Below are 15,394 nucleotides of genomic sequence, written 5' to 3'. Positions count from 1 at the left end.
GTCAGCTGTCTTAACCGCGGCTTGTGTACTGCATCATCACTGTGTCTGTCACGCGACTCTGTTGCCCTTTCGGGCTTGAACTGATGGTAAAACTAACGACATTATTAACTGTCTTGATATTTACTTTGAAAGCTGAAGCTCGCGATTATGGTAAGGGGCGTTACATTTCCGACGCATGCTTGTGGTGTTCGGCCAATCACAATGCACTGGGTCAGCTGGTCAATCAGAGCAGACTGCGCTTGTCAAAGGAGGGGGCTTTGTTGAAAACGACGTGTTTGAGAGAGGTGGGGAATAGAGAACCTACAATAATGTACAGTATTTGAAAAATAATGTGTTTTTTGAACATTAAAGCATGTCAACATATTCTGTTACGCCAAACAAATAAACACAAAATAATGATCTTTAAAATAGCATCATATGACCCCTTTAAGTTGCAGAACATTAAAGGTACTGTAAGCGATGTTAGCCTTACTAGAACTTTCACCAGACTTAGCAACAGAATTAGTGTTTGGCTATCTAAGCTGTTGGTGACAGTTGGGTAATTGTGAACCTCTCAGCTTTTGGCTTCTGATCAGAGGCGGACTTACCCATTATGCAAAGGTAAGCGACCACCTTGGGCCTCCAAAAGCAAAGGGCCCCCTAAAATGCTTTTCATATATGAGATGCACATTAAGCGCTGACACACAAATGGTTGCTGTGGTGTTCGTTACATACTCATTTACTTTTTTGGTTGATATAATCCTTAGGTGTGTAAATGTATAATTTCCTTTTTATTATTTTTTTTCAGTTTCATTTAAATTCGTAGTTAAAATAACTAAAAATAAATGTATTTTTAGTAACATGCAATTATAAAGAAAATGCAGAGCATTGCGTTCTTCTGACCTCATCTGCTTGCCTGTATAGTTTGCATCATCAATAAGGTGTATATACTGAGATCTGAGGTATTTTTATATCACTCTATTAGTTCATTGAGGCACGTCAAGCGTCGTCGGGGAATCCTGGAGTGTGACATATGAGGGAAATCCCAGTATTACAACTCAGCGTCACACAAGCCATGATATAAAGTTAAGGAAACTAAGCAACCGAAAACAATGTGTATTAGATTTACTGTATTAGATGTTAGTTCTGCGTTGGGTAAAATAGCATTATAATCTCCTTTGGTAGAGAAAGCTGCTTACATGTGGCTACACGGGGAAACGAGTAACAGTGAAGATGCTGAATTAAACGTAAAATCATAATCATAAGCTCTACCTACCACTACCTAGCTCTACCTACCACTTGCTCCATTTCTGCAAATCAGTTTTGGTGAAAGGATTGCTGCGTCCCAATGTGCCTACTTATACTACGCCCTTAAAGTACTCTTGGTGAAGAAAAAGTATTAACGGTCCGCTCTGTCACATAATTACACGCATCCTGTCACTGTAAACTGGCCTGTCAATCATCTTGTCACAGTTAACGTCCTCCACATTTCATTTCATTTAACTTCCTTCCTACCATATTGGAGAGAAATGAAGTAGCACGTTGATCTGCCAGCCGTAGGTCTTTATGCAGAGAACTCTGCTCATATTTATTGCATAATGATGCATTAAAAAATGAATGGCCAATCGGATGTTTATAAAAGTTCACATTGTTGTTGTAGATGAGATATCCTAACACAGGTAACATTAAATAAAAAAAATTACCAGGTTAAATGTTGATTATTAGTAACTCAAACCCCTTTATCTAAACCACTCTACTCTCTTGCACATCCGCCATGTTTGTTGTTTTTTAACGTTTTTTTTATTCGTGTTTGTAATTCTGAACAGAATCATTCGTCAAATCGCAATGGATTGTGGGTAATATTAGCCATCAGAGTGTGCACGGATCCACACTTCAAAAATTGACCTGAAATAGTAGACCATCCGGGGACTTCTGGCATACACCTTTCAACATACTATGCTTTGGGACACACTTATTTTAATCTCACATACTATTTAGGATGGATAGTATGAACATTGGGACGCAGGGAATGACTTGCTCTACCTGTTGCTTTGGTCTTCATCAACAGTCGCTTGCACCAACTGCTGGTGAGTGACTAACAGCAGATGCAGATCATGCATCGGTACTACTGCTATTCCTGCAGTTCCCGGATGTGCAATGCTGAATTTTCTGCCGAATTTGAACCACTGAATTTGTGGAAGCAAATGTGTAAAGTGAAATAAAATGGACTGAAAATTGCCTGTCGAATATTATACATCGTATTTTTAAACAGATTGAATATTTCGGAAGTGAACTCTGGAAATTTAATATGAAATATAGAATTTTTAATTATGAAAATGAGTGTGAAATTGTGTGTTTTGAATTGAAATATTTACAGCTTAAATAAACAACTAAGTTAAATTTCAGCCCCTAAAAATGCAAACCCTGAAAATACAAGGCATTAAAATAATTTTTTCATTATTTTGCATTATTTTTTCAGGTAGTGCAATTCCACATGCTTTTTTATTTCAAAGACATTGGTCATTATTTTTCTTCCATACACAAGCTTCAAATCGGATTTAATTCTTTTAAATTCGCACACTGCACAAATATACTGAATTTCCTGCTGTGTTCGCATACTAACCATTCTCCTTTTCTTTGTTTTAAATATCGCTGATTAATTAATGTCGTGGCCTAATGGTTAGAGAGTCGGACTCGTAACCCAAAGGTTAAGCAATTGTTTGTTTACCGTGATGTGTTTGAACATGCGTTTTCCGGCAGCATATCCATTACGTAGTATTACATCGCGTTCTATTGTGAGAGTGTTAACTCCATTTATATCTGTCTTTGGAATTCCAAAAACCATCCAAAGTGACCAAGCTTCAAACCTGACTTATCTTTTTCAGCAGGTTCTGAAACCGCTGCACATTAAGCATAATCAATCTACTGCATACCACGCACAAAGTCAGGGTGCGTTGGAGAGATTTCATCAGTCCTTAAAATCGCTGCTTCGAGCATATTGTGTGCAGTTAGATAGAGATTGGGAAGAGGGTTTACCCTGGATGATGTTAGCCGCTCACGAAGTAGTACAGGAAAGTACGGGTTTTAGTCCTAATGATTTAGTCTTTGGCATTAAAGTTCGTGGTCTACTGTCTGTTTTTCAAGAGGCTGGTAAAGCTGTGGAGCCTCCGAAAAATTTGGCATCATATGTTTTGGGGTGCAAGAACCAACTCATTCAGGCAAGAGAACTCGCAAAAGTAAACCTTGAAAAACACCAACAAAATATGAAGCGATTGTATGACCGTATAGTCGAACATCGAGTGTTTGAACCAGGAGATCAAGTTCTGGTACTCCGGCCAATAGTATCTTCTCCTTTCGAAGCCAAATTTGATGGCCCGTTTGTTGTGCAATGCAAGTTGAGTGATGAAAATTATGAAGTTATAACTTCATCACAGAAAAAGTCAGTTAAACGGTACCATGTAAACTTATTAAAACCATACTATGAAAATTAGACTAAATCTGTAACGAATCGGACATCTGTGCATTCAGTACTTTCTTCCGTATCTGTTGGTGGGGGTAAGGTGAGTTTAGTGGGGGAGGAAGAGGAGACCATTTCACCTGATGATTGTGTGTTCCGCGGTCGCTTAAATTCTGAATCCTTGCAGAACTTAGAATTTATTTTCCGTTATTTGTCTCATGAAAGATGTCAGGAGTTATGTCAGTTGTTACGTAGATTTACTGAATTGTTTGGAGATGCGCCTTCGCGTACTGACAGGGTGCAGCATCATATTGATGTGGGGGACGCAAAGCCTATCAAACTGCGTTTTTACCGTGTTGCACCTGAAAAACGGGAATTAATGGAGAAAGAAATCAAGTATATGCAGGATCACAATATTGCGATACTTTCATCCTCTGATTGGGCTTTCCCGTGTTTATCAGTGGGAAAGTCAGATGGTACAGTTAGATTCTGTACAGATTTTTCGCAAAGTCAACAGCTTAACTAAACCAAACTGTTTCCCTCTGCCTCACATTGATGATTGCGTTGATCAGGTTGGGTCAGCCAAGTTCATCAGCAAGTTTGACTTGCTGAAGGGCTATTGGCATGTGCCTTTAACAAAGAGAGCGCAAGAAATATCGTCTTTTGTCACACCGTCCGGGCTATTCTCGTCCGGGCTATTCTCTTCTCAGGTTATGAGTTTCGGTCTTCGAAACGCTCCGGCTACTTTTCAACGCCTCATGAACTGAGTCTACTTGGACGATTTGGTCGTTTTTAGTGACAGCTGGGAATCTCATTTAAAGCTTGCTTACAGTGAACTTTGCAAAATGTGAGTTCGCTAAAGCAACCGTGACGTACCTCGGTAAGGTGGTGGGGAATGGTAAAGCGTGTCCGGTGCAGGCTAAGGCACAGGCCATCCAGGACAAAAAAGGAGCTCATGCGGTTTTTAGGATTGGTAGGATACTACCGATCTTTTTGTTGTAATTTCTTCACAGTAGTGGCACCTCTTACGGATTCATTAAAGAGTAAGACAAAGTTCGTCTGGTCCTTTAGTTGCCAACTGGCTTTTGAAAATGTTAAGTCCTTGCTGTGTTCAGCACCTGTGCTTCTGGCACCGTGTTTCGATAAAACGTTCACGTTGCATGTTGATGCCAGTAATGTGGGAGCTGGGGCTGTTCTTCAGCAGTCCGATGCGGAAGGAGTCGATCATCCAGTCAGTTTCTTTTAGAGAAAGTTTCATTATCAGCGACACTACTCTGTAGTTGAGAAAGGAGCATTAGCCCTTATTTGGGCTTTGCAGTACTTTGCTGTTTATCTTAATTCCAGTGCACCAATTGTGACATATACAGATCATAATCCTCTGACCTTCTTGAATTCTCTACAGTGTCCGAATCAAAGGTTGATCCGGTGGTCCCTGTTTTTGCAGTCTTTCTGCTTGGATATTCGGCACGTTAGAGGATCGGAAAATGTGGTAGCGGATGCACTGTCGCGCATTCCAAGTACATCATGATGTAGCTATTTGATTTATTTTTGGTGTCTTCTTACTGGGAGATGTTACAATTAATAAAATGGGGTCAGATTATACTGTGTGAGTGCTTGGAGTATTTAAAAAGATGAGACGTACAACAGTTATGAAATGAATAAATAAACTGGTATTTATAATTTCCACATGGAACTTAAAACAACACAATCAAACTAGAAAACCTAGGCTGTTAAAAGCACAGAGTCTTTCAGTTCCATACCATAAAACAGTCCTTAAGAATCCTAGCGTGCTGTAAGTCCCAATGTGAAAGTGTCCCAGAAGTGTCCACCGGTGAATATACCAAAGTCCACTGTAGTGTTAATTAGTGATGGCCGCTTTTGAAACACTGCTTCAAGAAGCTTCGAAACCTTTGCGAATCAATTGTTTAGAAACAGTGGTTCGGAGCGTGTATCAAAATGCCAAAGTCACATGATTTCAGTAAACAAGGCTTCGTTACATCATAACTGTTTCGAAACGTTTCGAAATTTCAATAGTTCGCCCTAGGGGGGCGATCTCTGTGAACAGTGGCGAACCATCAGTGTCTATGGTTATACGATCTTGGATCGGTTTGATCAATTTGTAGACATTTTTAATGAGACATTTGTGTAATTAAAAGGATGAGTAGTAGTTAATAGTCTCTTACTGGCCTGTTTAGACAAGCTCTCCATAAAACAAACAAAACAAGTTGCAAATTAATAATTATTTTAAAGACGCATAGGCCTATTATACAGACACTTCATTTTTAATGGTATTTTATTATTTTGATTGCATTTAATATATTATACTTTTAAGAAAGCATTTTCATTGGGTTTGTAAAAGCTGTTTTTATGCATGTTTTGGTCTGAGTTTTGACCAGCAGGCGTCACCAGTGTGTAGTGTTTCGAGTGCTTCGAAACAGTGAATAATTTTGCGAAGCAATTGGTTCAATTGATTCGAAGCTTCGAAATGGTTCATTAGTGTTGGGTTTGAGTCCACCTAAGTCGAGTCCAAGTTGAGTCCGAGTCTTTAACCAATCGAGTCCGAGTCCAAAATGGGCAGAGTCCCAAACAGCCGATTCCAAGTCGAGTCAGAGTCCAACGAAACTCTATTTATTAGTATCTTAACATTGTTTTAACCTTTACAACTAGAAAAACGCAATATCCATTTAAATGTAACAAATGTAAACCTCTATTGCATCTTGCCATTTTGATTTTTGATTAATAATTAGTGTCCTGCTTTGCTTAGCAAACTTAAAGTCATGTAACAGAAGTTATGGCTGAATTGATTTATGTATTGTGACATATTTCAGAGTGAAACAGGTTTTAGAATGTGAAAAATTAAAGGGCGGGACTTGACTTTATTCATCGTTAAAGTAAATGTATAAATTCAAGGGTGGGGGTAAAGGAGTAGGTATCTTGGTGATTAAGAGCAGAAAATGCACCTTTTGTCTCAATAAAAAAACAAGCTTTATATAATTTTTATGATTTTTAATGAAATATGAATTTGAAATAATCAAAATGAGTTTGTGTCTGCTTATTCTATTCATCAGTGTTTGAACCATTAAAGAAGAAACTGCATTTCAATTTCTGGGTTAAAAAAAAAGAAAAAAAGAATGGACGCCAAAGTACACGGACCCCTTAGCCAGGGCATTTTGAATTTTTTCTTGGATGAAAATGAGGCTGTGAGGGATAAACCTAGTCTGTACAATGGCCCATTGTAGGGTTGCCATATGTGCCATTTATACGGGACACGTCCTGGCCAGGAATTTTATATTGCCTAAAACATCCAAAGTAGTTTGAACAATAACATGCAACTATTGTACATAATTGACCAATTGTGGTGCGTCGCGCATGAGAAGCTGAGAACGATCAGAGCGGTGCAAATACGTGCACGTGTTTGTTCTTTCGTTCGTTCGACTTGAAGCTGCGCACCGATCATCGTATGACACCAAAGTACCGCGAGAGCGATTTGAAAGCATAAGGAGCCATCTGCTCTGCTCTCAATAGCTCTCGTGAAATAATGTCATACAACGATCGATCTGCACAATGCAAACAGCCAAAACCTGGATATTTTAGGCAATATAGAAATCCTGGCAAGGGTGCGTCCCGTAAAAATGGCCCGTATGGTCACCCCAATGGCACACACTGGGTCTCATTTATCAATCTAACGTAGAAACGAGCGCAGATCCGTGCGCACAAATCAACTTACGACAGCGTTCACGTGTGATTCATGAAACATTCGTATGCAATAACAATAGTCATTTGAATATCCCGCCCCTAAAAACACCCTGGTTTAGAAGCCTCTCCCCTAGAGTTTACGACACGGGGAAACGAAACCCGGCCAAAAAGAGGAACCCTGCGTCCCAATGTTCATATTATCCATCCTAAATAGTATGTGAGATTATAAGTGTGTCCCAAAGCATAGTTGTTGAAAAGAGTATGCGAAAAGAGTATGCCAAAAGTCCCCGGATGGTCTACCATTTCAGGCCGATTTTTGAAGTGTGGATCCGTGCACACTCTAATGGCTAAAATTGCCCACAATCCATTGTTCTTTGGTGAAGGATTTGGTCCAGAACTACAAACACGAATAAAACATGTTAGAAAAACTACAAACGTGGCGGATGCGCGCGATCGACGGTTGGGTAGAGAGGTTTACAAAAAGGGGTTTGAGTTACTAATCAACATTTAACCTGGTAAAAAATATTTATTTATTGTTATCCGTGTTATATTTCATCTGCAACAGCAATGTGAACTTTTATAAACATCCATTTGGTCGTTAACTTTTAAATGCATCATTATGCAGAAAATATGAGCAGAGTTTTCCGCATGAAAGACCCAACTGGCAGATACTACTACTACAGAGCTACTTCTTTTCTCTCCAGTACGGTAGGAAGTTAAATTAAATTAAATTAAATGTGGAGGATGTTAACTGTGACAAGATGATTGACCGGCCAGTTTACAGTGACAGGGTACGTGTAACAGGTGCGACAGAGCGGTCCTTTAAAGACGCAATTGTGTGACGTAGTAGTATGTCCCAAAGCTTGCCTACTCTTCTACTACACACTCAAAAGTGTGTATTTTTTCTTCACCAAAAGAGTACATACTTTAAGGGCGTAGTATAAGTAGGCACATTGGGAGGCAGCAGAAGTAATCTCGTGAAAGAGAATTTGATCTTACTCCAAAAACACCCATTAACCTTGTAATTGCAAACAATTAAGCTACATTAATATATGTAATTTATATGTATATTAAAATACTGGTAATGTAATGTGGGGTTTGGTGTTTGGGTTTTGTTTCATGTTCATGTTTTCCATGTCTTTTATTTTGTAATTGTTTCATGCTGTTAGTGTAATGCTTCCCTTGCCCTCATGTATCTCTGCCTTGTGTATGTGTCATGTTCTGATTGGTTGTCTTTAGTCATGTGTCTTGTTTCCCATTGGTTTGTTCTTGTCATGTGACCCTCTTGTTTGCTATAAGTAGCCACCATGTTGCCATTGTCTCTTGTCGTGTATTGATGTTGTAACCCGCTGTCGGTGAGTCTAGTCTGTTCATGCCTCGTCAAGTCTGTTCATGCCTCGTCAAGTCAAGTCTGTGTATCTTGTTTGGATTATTGTTTGGATCACACTGTAAATAAAACTGCACTTGGGTTCTCACTACGCTCGCCTTCAGTGGACTGATGGGTTCTTCACTACGCTCGCCTTCAGTGGACTGATTCGTTACAGAATACACGACCTTAAAACTGAACCCAGCAGATCATCTTGTTCGCCTCTGTCAAGGTAATCGCTCCATTGAGGATTATGTTCAGGACTTTTGTGGACTCTATCACCAAGTGGATTTTAAGGAAACATTCCTTAAGGACATTTTTCGTTATGGTTTGGAAAAAATTTTATCACAGTTAATGCCACGCAATACCCCACACTGGCCACTTGAACAATATATAGACTTTGCTCTGCGAATGAGTGGCTGTGTGGGCTGCACACTGTGCTCCTGAGGCCTCTCCTGTCCACGAGTCTGCTCCTGAGGTCTCTCCTGTCCATGAATCTGCCCCAGTGGCCTCTCCTGCCTAAGAGTCTGTCCCTGAGGCCTTTCCTATCCATGAGTCTGCACCAAGGGCCTTTCATGTGCATGAATCCGCTGCAGAACCTCTAGAGGTGGCGACATCCGCTGCAGAACCTCCTGAGGTGGGGGCGTCTGCTCACGAACTCGCTGCCTGCCCTGTCACGGCCATGGAGGCCGCTCATGAACTCGTGGTCTGTCCATGTCTCTGCTCCGCCATGGCTTCCTGCTCTACCTGCACTGCCATGGCTGGCTGCTCTGCAGTCATCACCCGGCCGCCCTGTTCTGCCTGCTCCGCCATGGCTCCCCGATCTGCCGGCTCCGCCATGGCCCCCTGATCTGCCGGCTCCGCCATGGCCCCCCGCTCTGCCTGCTCCGCCATGGCCCCCCGCTCTGCCTGCTCCACCATTGCTCCCCAGTCTGCCTGCTCCGCCATGGCTCCCTGCTCTGCCTGTTCCGCTTCATGGGCCTGGCCCTCCGTCCCTCCCCAGTTCCGCCTCCACTCCACCACCCTCCTGGACTTTTTTTTCTTTAAGACTGGTCATAACTTCTTAAAGTCAGTTATAAAAAGGGAGAATGGTCTAATTTGAATCCAAAAAGTAAGTCTAATAACCTCTTCGTTAGCTAGTTGGTCAAACTAGTCCTTAAGACACAGTCTTAACATATGTTTATGCAACTGGCCCCTGTATGAGTTTCTTTCTTCTGTGGCACACGAAAAGGGCTGTCAAGCACAAGGGAAATAAAGCATAATAAAAGCAAAAAAGAGAAATTCAAGCCATTGTTTGCTATTAATCTCATTCAAATACCTGCATATTCAAACTTGATATGCATCTCTGTGAAATACAGTAATTGAAAAGAGATTTGAAAGAGATTTAAGAACTGCTGCAGAGGGACATTTACAAGATTTTTTAATGTTTTTGAAAAAAAGTAACTTATGCTCAGGAAGTCTGCATTTAATTGATAAAAAATGAAGTCAAATTGTGAAATATTACTACAATTTAATATAATAATTTTCTGTTTTAATATATGTTAAAATTTAATTTATTCTTGCAATGGCAAAGCTGAATTTTCAGCAGCTATTACTCCAGTCTTCAGTCTCGCATGATCCTTCAGAAATCATTCTAATATTAATGATTTGTACGGTGGCCGAGAGAGCTCAACGCGCTGCAAATAGAAAAAAACACCTGCAAATTAAGAAATCAACTTAATCAATTTGACAACACATGCGCTGCAAATGCTCACAACACAACCAAATAAAGAAACGCGCTGCAAATAGAAAAAAACACCTGCGAATTAAGAAAACAACTTCATCAATTTGACAACACACACGTTGCAAATGCTCACAACACAACCAAATAAAGAAATGCACTGCAAATACTCACAACACAACCAAACAAAGAAACGTGCTGCAAATCAAATTCTTTATTTGGTTGTGTTGAGCATTTGCAGTGCGTTTCTTTATTTGTTTGCATTGTAAGCATTTGCAGCACCTGCTGTCAAACTGATGAACATGTTTTCTTGATTTGCTGGTGCTTTTTCTATTTGCATGTGTTTTCTGAAGTTGCAGCTTAATACAGATGGAGGATCATTCACAAATCTGCAATATAATCAGAGCTTACAGGGATAACTCGTGTACTAAATATGAAAAACCATCTGCCGGCCTGATGTGTAATGAAGTCGCTATAGTGAAAACTAAAAAAAGCCTGCGCTTACACATACCCACACACATACAGCTATAATTCACTGCCTGAGATGAAGGACAAGGCCATATATTAGATGACCTCTGGCCTTGCGCTGCCAATAGACCTCCATGATTAGTCATTTTGTCATGCTGGCCTGCAGACCACCACACTGAGAAACAGCTCAACACAGTCAATCTTTATTTATTGAGTCTTGCGCTCTGTTAGCAAGGCCTTCGGTGAGTTCTTATTGACCTTTTAAAATAAACAGTGTAACTTTTATGTTTGGTTGACTGCATTTTAGTTTGATGATGAATAGCTGAAATGTCAGGCAACGGTAGAACTAATGTTGTTTGTGTGTGCGTGAGGTGCCTGTGCGATCAGATGGATTTAATCAAATAAAGATATAAAGAAAAGAAATAAAATGCATTAAGAGTGTCACAAAAAAACGAGCGTAGCCTATACTTGTTGCAGTGTTTTTTTCCTTTTGTTAATCTGTTAATTATATTATAGCCTATTATATATTTTGTGTGATCCTATTTATTTTATTCCTTTTATAGACTTCATTTCTGTTTTTCTCCTTTCACAGAAGCGCTGCAGGTGCATGATGTGACGATTGAATCCTCATGGTCTTGTTTATGCTGCTATTCGCGCATATAAAGTTAAAGCCCTGTACAAAACCACAACAAAAAAAAAGACATTCTAATCTTACTAGTTAATGATCAACTAATGAGCTTCGTTTGACGGTCAGGAATATAAAAATTAACAAAATGCTGTCAATCTACAATTCTCCACCGTATTTACTATGCTGCGCGCAAGTTCAGGTAACTCAAAAACTTGCATACACGAGCTGAGACCAGACGTGAGATTTGATCGTAGCCACCACTCAGGTCCATATTGATAAATTGCAAGTTTTGTGTTGAAACGACCATACGCCCAATTTTCTGTCGTACGTTCATTCCGTAAATGAGGCCCACTGTGTATAAAAGCCCTACATATATTTTCCACAAGTCACAGCCAACTCACACCTGTTTTATTTTTGAATGCATTTATAGTTACATTAATTACAATAAATTACATTATGCAAGGAATAATTGATGACAGCCCGTTGAATTATTAGAAAATACTGCACACCCAAGGTGATTTTGGACCCATAAAAAACTATTGCCACAAAGATGTTACAAAATGATTTTACTTTGAAGCTAGAAACTGCCATTAATACAAAATAAAAAATAATAAACTAATGTAATAAAACATTCTCAAGCTTACTGAAGGCAAGTAAACACTCTAAGTATTACTTACAAGCTAAATGATAAATGTTACTCAAAAATACAAATTAAATAGTTTTTTAGTTTTTTTAAGTTTTTCAGTAGTAAAGGCTTCTACAGAAATAGCCTACTACAGACATTTCATGAAGTAATAAAAGTAAAATAATCTTCACTGTATACATTAAATATAGATGATGATTCTTATTAAAGTTAATAGGTGATTCAGTCAAGAGCAGTGAGTGATTTTCTTTTCTTTTGTTTGATTAACATTTTTTCGTGATAATGCATTGAGTCAGTGACATTTCCGTCAACTGTCCTTGGACTCTGACACATTTTCCAAGTCCGAAAGGTTCGAGTCCGAGTAAACATGCATCTGAGTCCGTGACAAGTCCGAGTCCTTTAAAAAATGGAAACAAGACCGGACCAAGTCCGAGTCCGAGTACCCCAACTCTATGGTTCGTTTCTCCCATCACTAGTGTTAATCCAAAGTGCTGGAAAGGTAAGTCCACAAAGGTAACTCCACTATTCCAGTTTGCAGGTGATCACCACTTGGTCGTAATGTGAGCAACGACCATGCTTGCTTGACATGCTGTCTCCTTTATACTTTCCATTTCCTGTCATGTGATCAGTCACGACAGGCAGACCCAGAGTCAAAATCATTAAAAAAATCATTATAATATATTGAGCAGGTTAAAACATGTGTCCTGTGTGACAGTGTCACATAGTCAACCCCCCCGCCCCCCTTAGCCTACGGCTCCTGGGGAAGACTAGTCCCTTAAAGGTAACTGTCAGCCATTGTCCATGTATTGGGAATCCTCTAAAATGTGTCTTAAAATGTCTTTGTAATAAATGGGATAAAACTAGGCCCTCCCACATAGGCACTAGTCTGCCGGAGGAATCTATGGGAACACTAGAGAGAGAAGGAATCCGATACCAGCCTGGGTGTCCTAGGATCGGTGGCGCCGCTCCTCCCAGGGTCATGTTGCACCCAGCCTTGCTGGTCTGCCAGCCCCCATGGCATTTTCTCCTATCCGGTTTTTGGCTCTCTTTGGTGGATGTTATTGATGCTGATGAATGGGGAAGAGGTGGATGATGAGGTGGTTTTTTTGCTAGGGTCGATGACAGTACACTTCCTGGTCTCCACCCCACACGACTTGCAGGCCTCGACGAACCTCCAGGTGTCACTGCGGATCGTGGGCCACCAGGCAACTTCCAGGATCTGCAGGAGGGTCTTTAGCCGTCCATGATGTCTCTCTGCTGTCCTCTGATGGAAGTGCTGTACCATCTGTTGGACCAGGGCCTTCTGGATCCACCGATACAGCAAGCCCTGGTGTTCCCTCACTTCGATCCTGTTGGTCTGTGGAGTGGAGGGAGAGATGGAAAGTCCCTGGAGAGTGTCGTCATCGCCCTGCACGCTGATGAGTTCCTCTCTGGAGAAGGGAATGATGGAGAAAGATGATGTTGAAGTCTAGCCCAGTTGGAGTGGTGGCGCAGAATTCTCCCTCGGTCGCTCTGTTGGTAGTCCGTGAAGTGGTTGAGGTGCTGTGATTGTTGGGCGGAAGAAAGCCAGTGGTTGACGTGGGAGGCACTGGGCCGGTCGTCGACGTGTGAGGAGGGATGGCAGTGGTGCCGAAACCCGGGACCGAACCAGGGACCTTTAGATGGGCCCCACGTTGACCTGCAAACTGGAATAGTGGAGTTACCTTTGTGGACTTACCTTTCCAGCACTTTGGATTAACACTACAGTGGACTTTTGTATATACACCGGTGGACACTTTTGGGACATTCACTTTGGGACAAGCAACACACTGGATTTCTTAAGGACTGTTTTAAGCTATGGAACTGAAAGACTCTGTGCTTTTAACAGCCTAAGTTATTCAAGTTTTATTGTGTTGTTTTAAGACGGCACTTCAGCGGTGGTCGTTCCTGTGTCTAGTGGATTGCGCACTTCAGGCTGCACTAACCCCTGTTGTGCTGCAAGCGACCATTTCCCCTGTGCGCCTCAGCACTAAAAGAGCATTTCCCTGAAAGAGCAATTTCTCTAAAGAGTACAATAAGCGGGTGCGTCTTTGTAAACTTCCTCCAGGGGGGCACTCTTTAAAAAGCGTACCAGCGGTATCCTTCGGTGCTCCTCCCTACGACTGGATGTCGATCACTGCATCGGAGGGAGAGCTCTCTGGAGAAGAAGATTCGGCTGCGCTGCCGCCCTCCTGGATGGTGGCAAGTCCTGAATCGGATCCAGAGATGTCGGCTATGCTTTCCCGGCGCCGCGTCCCGAGCCCTCGAGGTTGGATGATTGGTTTCTTGGGGTGGCCCGTGCTGGTTCTCAGCGCCCCACTCCGGTGCCATTCTTCCCGGAGGTGCATGAGGAGCTCACCAGGTCATGGATGGCCCCTTTTACTGCCGGAAACTGACCTGCTGGTTCCTCCTCCCTCAATACCCTCGACGGTGGTGCAGCTAGGGGGTATACAAGGGTCCCCCCAGTGGAGCGGTCGGTTGCGATGCAATTGTGTCCTAATACCACCTCCACCCGGCAGGGCGAACCGTGCCTCCTCTCCCGGGTCTGTAGGTACTCGTCTGGCCTGTCCGGCGACGCTTATACGGCCTGTGGAGAAGCTGCCTCCGCCTTACACGCAACGGCGTTACTGCAGGTTCATCAGGCCAAGGCACTGAGGGACCTGCATGAGGGTGGTCATGATCCGGAAGTTCTGAAAGAGCTCGAAGGACGGGCATACCAGTACAAGGTCCTGCCCTTCTAGCTGTCCCTGCAGGTCTCCAGGCATGCTGTGGTTTACACAGATGCCTCCACCACCGACTGGGGGTCAATTTACAACGGGCACGCAGTGTCGGGGGTTTGGATGGGCCCCCATCTGCACTGGCATATCAATTGTTCTTTATTGTCTTCCTGTTGTTTATACTATTTATGCTGTCATCCACAGTTGTATCTAAATGTTGAAGTTTTGGAGGGAGAAAAAACAGTACAAAAAAAATACTCTGAGACCCTCACATAAAACTTGTTCTTGTCAGAAACTGAGAAACAAAATAATTGCAACACAGTAAATAATGATAGCGGCATTAACATATAGTTTTGTGTTATTTAACAACATTTTACAATGTATCATTTTATATGCTGAGCCTGGTAATCCCAGGAGGGCACCTAGACACGTAGCCTAATTGTACATTTAAATTAAGACAACTAAACACTACCTACTGTTAGTGTTGTCAAAGGACCCGGTACTTCGGTACCAAGTCGGTACTACAAAAATGTAAACGTTACGGTACCAGATTTTTTTAAGTACCGGTGGTACAGAGTACCCGGTCAACCCGGTTCTTGATGCGCTATCCGAAAGATGCGCAGATGCGCTCTCTTCATAAAAGCACTGAGACATGGCGACCTCAAAATGAGGAAACACATCAAACTAACAAAACACTTTAAA

At 41.6% G+C, this 15,394-nt stretch overlaps 1 protein-coding gene and 1 long non-coding RNA gene across 4 annotated transcripts in view; both read right to left on the bottom strand.

The window, feature by feature from the left end:
* The window catches only part of LOC107674778 (transforming growth factor beta-1-induced transcript 1 protein), a 92,600-nt gene that overhangs the window by 55,576 nt on the left and 21,630 nt on the right, over positions 1–15,394 (bottom strand). The window lies entirely within an intron of this gene.
* On the bottom strand, positions 5,401–12,615 carry LOC107674859 (uncharacterized). Its single transcript, XR_001632544.1, has 3 exons — positions 12,602–12,615; positions 9,943–9,947; positions 5,401–5,476 (listed from the first exon to the last, which is right to left on the bottom strand). It is a non-coding gene; the product is annotated as an uncharacterized LOC107674859 (long non-coding RNA).

The sequence above is a fragment of the Sinocyclocheilus anshuiensis genome, unplaced genomic scaffold, assembly GCF_001515605.1.
Source record: "Sinocyclocheilus anshuiensis isolate Anshui unplaced genomic scaffold, SAMN03320099.WGS_v1.1 scaffold890, whole genome shotgun sequence".
Classification (NCBI taxonomy): domain Eukaryota; kingdom Metazoa; phylum Chordata; class Actinopteri; order Cypriniformes; family Cyprinidae; genus Sinocyclocheilus; species Sinocyclocheilus anshuiensis.
This window is presented reverse-complemented; position numbering and strand designations above follow the sequence as displayed.